Genomic DNA, 11,134 nt, shown 5'->3' with positions numbered 1-11,134 from the left:
CTTGTTGCCTGGTCGGACGAGTCTGATTTCAAATTGTATCGAGCGGACGGACATGTATGGGTATGGAGACAACCTCATGAATACATGGACCCTGCGTGTGAGCTGGGGACTGTTCAAGCTGCTGTAGGCTCTGTAATGGTATGGGGCGTGTGCAGTTGAAGTAATATGAGACCCCTGATACTTCTAGATACGACTCTGACAGCTGACACGTACGCAAGCATCCTGTAGGATCACCTGCATCCATTCATGTCCATTCTGTATTCGAGGAACTTGGGCAGTTCCAGCAGGATAATGCGACACCTCAATCCTTCAGAATTGCTACAATGTCGCTCCAGGAACACCCTTCTGAGTTTAAACACTTCCGCTGGCCATCAAACACTCAATGGACATTATTGAGCATATCTGAGATGCCTTGCAACGTGCTGTTCAGATGAGATCTCCACCCCTCGTACTCTTACGAATTTATGGACATCCCTGCAGGATTCATGGTGTTACTTCCCTCCAGCACTACTTCAGACATTAGTTGAGTCCATGCCACGTCATGTTGCGGCACTGATGTGTGCTCTCGGGGGCCCTACACGATATTAGGCAGATGTACCAGTTTCTATGGCTCTTCAATGTAGTTTCGAACTACAAAGCCATTTTTAGGCCAGATCTACTAAAGTTAAAATTCAGACTATTAGAAGAAAACACAAAAATGCAATTTACAAAGTGCAGCTGAAGTAGGGTAAAGACTAGCGCTGATGACAGAGTTCTATAGAAAAATAATCGATGTCACTAGTGTGTCATATCATATTTGAGCGTTCACTTCCAGCCACCAGTTGTCACATCTCAAATCCAAACTATTCATACTCATAATTTATACAGCGTTTCACAAATGCTGTATGACAAATAACAAATGGCATTATTATGCTCCATTTGCCAAAATTAACAGTAGTCCAGATACACATAAATTATGCAATGTACATGTTAACCATATCCATGATAACATAATCCGAATCACATAATTTACTGTGACATCCAATTATCACTAACAGTTAGTTTGTGAAAATGACGAAACTTTTACAACCTTAAAAGAGAATAATACGTATGAAACAGACTTGACAAACATGTCCCTTATAAAACAGTAACATAGGAAAAATACAGTAATCATCGGCTCTACATTAACCTCTGCTGTCTAAGAAATCGCAGCATCGTGTTCGTACGAAGACCTATGTCAAAGTTCTTGGACATTCAACTAACAAAAATATATTAAGAGCATCTTGCATAGATGAGCAAGATATATATGTACAGAATGATAAAATTAGAATTTTGCTATTATGTTACCTGTGTTGATTTGTCACAATGAAATGTTATAGCCACAGATCTGTGTCAATAAGTGTTCAACGAATGCGGATTTGACATAATTCTATGTTTCTGACAGCACACTGTTCCCTAATGATGTTGGTCCACGTATCGCTGCCAGCATGATGTAGTTGTAATGGTGGCATTTTCTGTTATACATATGGACTACAGTTAATTTTGACAAATGGAGCATAATATTGCATTTATTATTTGTCAGGTAGGAGTTGTGATGCACTATACGAAGATGAGTGTGTGTGTAGTTTGGATTTGAGATGTGATGGAGTGTTGGCTGTAGGTACATGAACAGGTACCAAAAGGGACACCACCAATATCAATTGTTTTTCTATGGAGCTGTCTACAGCACTGCACTTTGTGAACACATCTACATTGTGCAATTGGTCTGACATTTCATGTCAAGAGCTGTTAGTGCAGGCATGTTATAATTCAACGAACAACTAATGAAATTTAAAGAACTGCATTTTTGTGTATTTCTGTAATGTTCTGTATTTTAGGTTTAATAGACCTGACTTCAGAATGAACTTTGTAATTAGAAACTAGTCACCAGTACAATTAAATGCAACTGCGATGGAATCACAATACATACTTTGCCAGTAGGCAACAACTTCTAATAAAAGGTCCTTACTGTTACGAACAAATCGTTTCAAGTAATTGCAGTCGACATGGATGGCCCCATTTCTACACTCCTGGAAATTGAAATAAGAACACCGTGAATTCATTGTCCCAGGAAGGGGAAACTTTATTGACACATTCCTGGGGTCAGATACATCACATGATCACACTGACAGAACCACAGGCACATAGACACAGGCAACAGAGCATGCACAATGTCGGCACTAGTACAGTGTATATCCACCTTTCGCAGCAATGCAGGCTGCTATTCTCCCATGGAGACGATCGTAGAGATGCTGGATGTAGTCCTGTGGAACGGCTTGCCATGCCATTTCCACCTGGCGCCTCAGTTGGACCAGCGTTCGTGCTGGACGTGCAGACCGCGTGAGACGACGCTTCATCCAGTCCCAAACATGCTCAATGGGGGACAGATCCGGAGATCTTGCTGGCCAGGGTAGTTGACTTACACCTTCTAGAGCACGTTGGGTGGCACGGGATACATGCGGACGTGCATTGTCCTGTTGGAACAGCAAGTTCCCTTGCCGGTCTAGGAATGGTAGAACGATGGGTTCGATGACGGTTTGGATGTACCGTGCACTATTCAGTGTCCCCTCGACGATCACCAGTGGTGTACGGCCAGTGTAGGAGATCGCTCCCCACACCATGATGCCGGGTGTTGGCCCTGTGTGCCTCGGTCGTATGCAGTCCTGATTGTGGCGCTCCCCTGCACGGCGCCAAACATGCATACGACCATCATTGGCACCAAGGCAGAAGCGACTCTCATCGCTGAAGACGACACGTCTCCATTCGTCCCTCCATTCACGCCTGTCGCGACACCACTGGAGGCGGGCTGCACGATGTTGGGGCGTGAGCGGAAGACGGCCTAACGGTGTGCGGGACCGTAGCCCAGCTTCATGGAGACGGTTGCGAATGGTCCTCGCCGATACCCCAGGAGCAACAGTGTCCCTAATTTGCTGGGAAGTGGCGGTGCGGTCCCCTACGGCACTGCGTAGGATCCTACGGTCTTGGCGTGCATCCGTGCGTCGCTGCGGTCCGGTCCCAGGTCGACGGGCACGTGCACCTTCCGCCGACCACTGGCGACAACATCGATGTACTGTGGAGACCTCACGCCCCACGTGTTGAGCAATTCGGCGGTACGTCCACCCGGCCTCCCGCATGCCCACTATACGCCCTCGCTCAAAGTCCGTCAACTGCACATACGGTTCACGTCCACGCTGTCGCGGCATGCTACTAGTGTTAGAGACTGCGATGGAGCTCCGTATGCCACGGCAAACTGGCTGACACTGACGGCAGCGGTGCACAAATGCTGCGTAGCTAGCGCCATTCGACGGCCAACACCGCGGTTCCTGGTGTGTCCGCTGTGCCGTGCGTGTGATCATTGCTTGTACAGCCCTCTCGCAGTGTCCGGAGCAAGTATGGTGGGTCTGACACACCGGTGTCAATGTGTTCTTTTTTCCATTTCCAGGAGTGTAGTTCCATTCGGATGGCAAGGGGGGTGAGGGAGATAGCGGCTATGTATGTGTGATCTGTTTATTAAAAGATCTAAAATTATATGCACTAAGAATGAATACAAGTGCTTCAATAATATGGGGGCTTATGAATGAGTATATCCCACATATTGCGAAGCTAGAAACGATTCTGTATTTCAAGGCAAAGAATTTTACCACTGCTTGTTGGTGATTTTGTATAAGTACCAGCTGGACAGTAATCTGGCAGAGAAGGTATCTGAAGAGCTCAGTCGGTTTACGCGAACTCATTGTTCAAGTAGACAAATTTTGTGGGTTAATTATCTAAAACCATTTGAAGAAATATTGAACAGTTCAAATCATACTTCAGAGAAACTAAAAGAAATGAGTGGATTAACCCCTTGCCTAAACTATTTAGAGCTAAACTATTGTTGGAAGAGAAGATAACACAAGCACTTATAACATTAAATGATAAGGCTGTCCAATGGAAAAAAAATATTAAGACAAAAGAATGGGAAAAATACATCATTTCATAGTGAGAGGCAGATCTCTACTCCATAACCGCCCTAAGTTATCACTGATAAAAAAGAAGAATAAAAATTGCAAATGCTGTACACCATCTCATACAAAATCAGTGATATTCCTCGTCAAGGAGCACATCTTCTAGTATAACCTGAAACTCACATAAAAAAGGGTTTTATGGGAATAAGGATTTGAAGAAATATTTAAATTAGTTCTTATTGATTAAAGTATTGGTGACTTAGTATTGGTAAAGACAAACACGTATTTATCTCTACTTGTAAATGTGCATGGTAAAATTATTCGAAGAAACCTTAGTTATAAGAAATGATTGGAGCAAACTATATTGTTGTACCAATAAGGGAATGGACTGTATATATGGATAAATTTTAGATTTGCTTGTGTTGAAAGGAAAGTGTGGACTTCAAAGGAAGTTTGCAGCAATAGGACGTTGTATAAAAGTCACAGTACCTTACAAATGTTACAAATATAATGGCGAACTGCATAAAAATTTATGAACAGTGTGAAAATAATACAAAGAAGGGTATTTGTCTAAGGACAATTTCAGTTGAAAACGTAAGGTAATATAAATGATAAATTATAATTTGGTGCTTCGAGGTAACTTCCAGTTTTTTTTAGATTTTGAAAATTATTGTATGTAAACCCGAGAAAGAACTTAATCTTCCGTATAGAGGGTATACTAAGATATATATGCATAGGCTTGTGGTGAGTGCTAAGTTGAAGCAACCACGCACATGACATGAGAAAATGTATCAGCATTTGCTTAAGCGTATGGCTAACGAAACCAAAACATTTTGAAGAATTCTGAGTAAGGCGTCAGATCTCAACCTAATTCAGAGTGAATTGGATATTTTTTCCAACTATATTTTTGCCTGGATTTGATACAAGGGGACTTGATACAAAACAAGTATAAACGACAGAAAATATCCTCTTAATCATCCCCAACCGTGTAAACGGTTAACCAACAGACAAGGGACAATACAGTAGAGAGCTACAAATAAGGTTTAAGGGGATTTTACCTTCACATTTTGATTTTTAAGTAATGAATTTTTGCAGTAGATGTAGATTGATCTGTGATCATCATAGTACCGAGAAAATGGGCCAAGGAAATTATATTTCGCTTATGGGATATAAAACGGGTAGGAGACGAGGTACTGGCAGAATTGAAGCTGTGAGGACGGGTCGTGAGTCGTACTTGGATAGCTCATATGGTAGAACACTTGCCCTCAAAAGGCAACGATCCAGAGTTCGAGTCTCGGTCCGGCAAACAGTTTTAATCTGCCAGGAAGTTTCATAAGACATGTAGATTAGTAACGCAGAATGCTTACATGAATGTCTAGTTACTAGGCTGTCAAATTACTGGAACCTGAACTCAATATTCTAACACAACCAGACTATGAAGAGACAAATATAAAGATTGAGGCAAAAGACAAGACTTAATTTGTTCTTGAAATTCTACATTGGAGCATGTGGACGTCTAGTGTGTGCTAATGCAAAGGAACTGACCCCTCATGTGGACACTAATGTAGGTGTTCGTCAGTGGAAGACAGTGTGTTCTATGCACACTGGGAAGCTGTGAGCTGCTGTTGTGGCGATGGGTTAGCTCGTTCAATGGCGGTATTAGTTAATTAGCAGCCAATGGAGCAGTGACGAGAGTCTTTTAACTGAAATTCAGATGGTACACTGTAATTACAAAGATGATGAACCAGAATGTCAAGGCCTTACAAACACAGACTCCACAGGCAGGACCAGAATAAACAGGAAAAAAGACATGTGCTGTAGATGAAAGGAAAGAAAATTGGTGGGAAGTTAATAAATTATCGTTCCGTATAGATTAATCTTCTCGAATCTTCATGATTTCAGGTTATAGATCAGAAATAAGATATATTCAGAACAGAGAGAATACCTTTGCATTCTACAAAAGACTAAATACTTGAACGTTTCATTGCTCTGGAAGCTTAAAGTTTTTCTTGTTTATTGATTATTATTTACTTGATAGTTTAATGTTCGCGACCATCCAATGTAGGACGGCGAGATAAGCAGTAGCATTATCTTCCCTTTCGCTGTTTCTAAAAAAATGTACCATTGAACCACATCCTTCGCTGAGAAGATAACCATCTATCTGCTCCATCCGACGACCCCAGACGTCGAAGATTATTTCAAGAAAACACAGTTCACATTAAGATGAATTCAAAATTTCATTAGTACGAATGTATTGTTCAAATCTGCGTAGTGTAAACCTACATGAACAAAAAATTGACAATAATTGTGAATATTGTTCTCTAGCCAATCTGTAATGTGTTTAGTGCAGGACTATTTAACAAACGCTGTAGTCATTCTGTAAATATTTCAAGTAATGTGAACATAAGCAAAAACTAACTTCGCAACTCAAATAATTTTGCTGCGAACTGAAACGCAATTTACAAAAATCTATATTTCATAAAAAGTCATTCTGCAAATTATGTCTTCATATTAAGTGCCTCATGAGGTAGAGGGCCTCTTTTGAAAGTTTTCCTGGTTTTCCATAAATCTTGCCCGAATAAAGAGTCTTAAGTAACTAACCGATTCTGGATAAAGAAAAGCTTCCAACCTCATAAGTAACCGGAAAAGTAACAACGATAAAATCATTGTAACGCAAATAATGTTTCAAAAGAACAGACAGGATTTTTTATGTGTTCAAAGCAAACGATGTAAATGCATGTTTCCAAATCATGGTCCAAACTTCCAGGTTAGTAGAAAATCAAATTACAAGTGAAAAGTAAAACACTGTGCATACAATGTAATCTGAAAAATTGTCAACCAACTTACCGAATACTTAAAAATTATTTGAATGTAAAGCCAGTGGCACTGAATGTCGTCAAACTTATTTATGTAGTAACCACATTTGCTGCCATTGAGAACGATGTAGTGTTTCAGTTTTAGCGAGCTTATTGTGCGAAGGTTTTGCATCTGCTTGGTCAGTCACATGCTGGCCAGAGATAGTATTTTCATGCAGTAATTTGGGTTTTCAGGCGGCATTCTTTGCTGCTCGCTAACATCAATGGAGAAAACACACATCAATGACGATCTTGCACCTCTACTAAATTTATTCACAATTGCAGATTCTTTCTGACGTAAGCTGTTTCTTCAAACATTGTTAAAATAAGCATTAAGGCCTCGACGGGAAAAATGACGATCGTTATTAAGTTGCATATGTTTGTCTACTTGAAACCCTGTGGCGGGAATCCAAGTAAAGTTGCAAGGGATGGTGTCGTAGACGGTGTGAGACGTAGGAGATCGCGTCGATTCCGGAAGCATGCTCCGACAGCCGAAATCGTTCAGGCGACCGCTGTCGGAAAGCAGGAAATCCAGTTTCGAGTTCCAGTCCGGCACAAATTTTCATGTGTTACCACTAGGTAATATCTTCATGCTTAGTGCAGTCATTGTAAAAGTTTCCGCAGTTACGAATAAATTTCATAAACATACACACATCATAAAAGTTTTGCACCACCTCAGTTCCGAAAGTCCTCGAACCTGTACAAAAAAATTGGAATAGAGATCAATATAAACATCATTCCGCCCTTTCTATTGCTCATGAAAACTACACATTGCATGTTGTCTCACCATACAGCGAGTCCTTCAGAGGTGGTGGCCCAGACTGCTGCACAAACCGGTACCCTTAATACCCAGTAGCAAGTCCTCTAGCACTGATGCAGGCGTGCATTCGTCGTGGCATACTATCCACAAGGTCATCAAGGCACTGTCGGTCCAGATTGTCCCACTTCTCAACGGCGATTCGGCGTACATCACTGAGAGTGGTTGGTGGGCCACATCGTCCATAAACAGCCCTCTTCAATCTATCCCAGGCATGTTCGATAGGGTTCATGCCTGGAGAACATTCTGGCCACTCTAGACGAGCGATGTCGTTGTCCTGAAGGAAGTCATTCACAAGTTGAGCACGACGGAGGCGCAAATTGTAGTCACGAAGACGAATGCTTCGCCAATATGGTGCCGATATGGTTGTGCTATCGGTCGGAGGATGGCATTCACGTATCGTACAGCCGTTACGGCGCCTTCCATGACCACCAGCGACGTACGTCGGCCACACATAATGCCACCCCAAAACACCATTGAAGCTCCACTTTGCTGCACTCGCTGGACAATGTGTCTAAGGCGTTCAGCCTGACCGGGTTGCCTCCAAACATGTCTCCGACGATTGTCTGGTTGAAGGCATATGTGACACTCATCGGTGGAGAGAACGTGATGCCATTCCTGAGCGATCCATTTGGCATGTTGGGCCCGTCTGTGCCGCACTGCATGGTGTCGTGGTTGCAAAGATGGACCTCGCCATGGACGTCGGGAGTGACGTTGCGCATCACGCAGCCCACTGCGCACAGTTTGAGTCGTAACACGACGTCCTGTGGGTCCACGAAAAGCATTATTCGACATGGTGGCGTTGCTGTCAGGGTTCCTCCGAGACACAATCAGTAGGCAGAGGCCATCCACTGAAGTAGTAGCCTGAGCGAGGCATGTCATCGACTGTCTCTCTGTTTCTCCTCCAAGTCCGAACAACATCGCTTTGGTTCACTCTGAGACGTCTGGACACAACCCTTGTTGAGTGCCCTTCCTGGCACAAAGTAACAATGCGGCCGCTATCGAACCGCGGTATTGACCGTCTAGGCATAGTTGAACTACAGACAACACGAGCCGTGTACATCCTTCCTGGAGGAATGACTGGAACTGATCGGCTGTGCCGGCCGTAATGGCCGTACGGTTCTAGGCGCTACACTATGGAGCCGAGCGACCGCTCCGGTCGCAGGTTCGAATCCTGTCTCGGGCATGGAGGAGGAGGAGGAGAGTAGTGTTTAACGTCCCGTCGACAACGAGGTCATTAGAGACGGAGCGCAGGCTCGGGTGAGGGAAGGATGGGGAAGGAAATCGGCCGTGCCCTTTCAAAGGAACCATCCCGGCATTTGCCTGAAGCGATTTAGGGAAATCACGGAAAACCTAAATCAGGATGGCCGGAGACGGGATTGAACCGTCGTCCTCCCGAATGCGAGTCCAGTGCGCTAACCACTGCGCCACCTCGCTCGGTCCCTGCCTCGGGCATGGATGTGTGTGTTGTCCTTAAGTTAGTTACGTTTAATTAAATCTAAGTTCTAGGCGACTGATGACCTCAGAAGTTAAGTCGCATAGTGCTCAGAGCCATTTGAACCATTTAATCTGTATTCTTCTCAATCTCTATGCGAATTACATTGAGGGATCAAGTTCATAATTTCCTAAAGGAAAAAGAATTCTCAGCGTTATATTTTATGACGCCTACACCTGAGCGAGCATATTTCAAACAATACGAGAACGTTGTTTTAAAACTCGAATTTTCACTAAATTTGGCGTAATACGATGTAGGTGCAATACTGTGCTGGTTCTAAGCGGGTGATTCTGGTGTACGTTATTGAAACAGGTTGTTTCAGAGATTGGAATTACACAAAATAAAAAGAACGACGCTATAATTTTTGTTAAAACACGACATTAGTAACATCACACATGACAATTGTAAATATGCTTGTGTTATTTCTCAATATATGTTGTTTGTGAACAAATATTGTAGTAGAGGCGTTATACCTGGCAAATATACTTCGTTGTGCTGTTATCGGAAGAACCTCGTCGTACCTGGACAAAAGAAGTCTTACTGAACTGGGGGGAAAAATTATATGAATACGAATGAGGACGATGAAAAGCAAAAAAGACAGAGTAGACTGCAGAATTCGTGATGCGAAGACGGAAATGCGGCGTCTGTACGTGATACGCGACTTTAAGTAAAGCGTGATGAAGTCTAGTCACTCACAGTGGAAGAGACTGAACGCGGAAATTGAGTGGCACTGTCCGAATTAGTTGTAGTTCAGAATTTGTCAGGTACAGCAAGTTTTTGAAATGAACAGAAGTAACAGTATTTACCTTCTCAAATAATGATCTAAAAATCTTATGATAAAATGTCGGCTTAATTGGACTGATTTTCTCAGAGACCAATGTAGCGAGCTGTAGAATGCCGAACACCGTGTTCTGGACAAAGCAGGAGGTCGCCGTGCTCATCGAGTGAACTGCTAGGACAGACCACACCTAGCCACAAAACATGTCAGTATTAGGAAAATTTGTGTCCTCGACTTTCTCGTGGGTGAATTCATGGATTAGTGAGCAGTCTGTTACAACCTCCAAGTTCTTAAATAGTTGGCGACATGATCCACTCAGCACACGTATTTCTGATGACTTACGCCTTGAGCTTCGTTATGCACGATATATTACGAGAACTTCCCCAGAAAACTATGCTATAAATGTTGCAAAATAGCTGTGGTAAGCAATTTTCCATGTGTCATTGTCAGTACCACTGGATATGCAAAGTTAAATAATAATAATAGGTCCTACAACGAAGACTTTCACGACCTGTTGTCTTCGTAGCTGGTGAATCTTTTGGGTTGGATGGTCACGGTCCATGAAACTTTTTCATTCCTGATGTTTGGTCCAGACCTTTGTTGGACATATTCTTAGGTGCTCCTGGTTTCGCTGGGCCTTGTCGACTGAAGACGGATATTGATGAGCGACGTAAGTACCGTGATAGTGAGCGTGGCGCGCCTATAAATTTTCACACGCTCAGCTGAGGTAATGCTTATCAAAGTTAAAACATAACTATCGAACTGTCATCAGTTAAAGACAAAACTCATCGATTCTGTAGAGATAATATCCATATGTCACTAAGTTTTTCTGCCTTATTGTCCTCACGTTTATATACATGTGCATATTTGTATGGCTTCATGATATAGGCGTTGATAATAGTCTGTCATTGTCCATTTCCATAGTAAAATGAAGTTTTTTTGGAAATATATTGTTTACACAACGAAAGAATTCCTTTCACGTTATTTTACTGCGTGACCATATCACTGATATATCAATCACAGATTGATACTATCAAAATTATTTCTTATTTACTTTCAAGAGATTTAACTGTTCTAATTTTTCCATATAAAAGCACGCTATCGTAGGACTAAATGGATTACCAACTGCGACACCATGTACTCGTTCACCGAAATCATTCTCCCGTTGAAATTGACGAGAAATAAGGCAATGTCTAAAAAGAGCTACTAAAAGCATCTGTTATACAG

The 11,134-nt window shown here is 42.4% G+C and overlaps 1 non-coding gene across 1 annotated transcript; it reads right to left on the bottom strand.

The window, feature by feature from the left end:
• Nucleotides 1–8,998: 8,998 nt before the first annotated feature.
• On the bottom strand, nucleotides 8,999–9,071 carry Trnaa-cgc (transfer RNA alanine (anticodon CGC)). Its single transcript has one exon. It is a non-coding gene; the product is annotated as a tRNA-Ala (tRNA).
• Nucleotides 9,072–11,134: the final 2,063 nt, after the last annotated feature.

The sequence above is a fragment of the Schistocerca cancellata genome, chromosome 3 (assembly GCF_023864275.1).
Source record: "Schistocerca cancellata isolate TAMUIC-IGC-003103 chromosome 3, iqSchCanc2.1, whole genome shotgun sequence".
NCBI lineage: Eukaryota > Metazoa > Arthropoda > Insecta > Orthoptera > Acrididae > Schistocerca > Schistocerca cancellata.
Note: the sequence above shows the minus strand (reverse complement) of the source record. Positions and strands in the feature narration are given on the sequence as shown.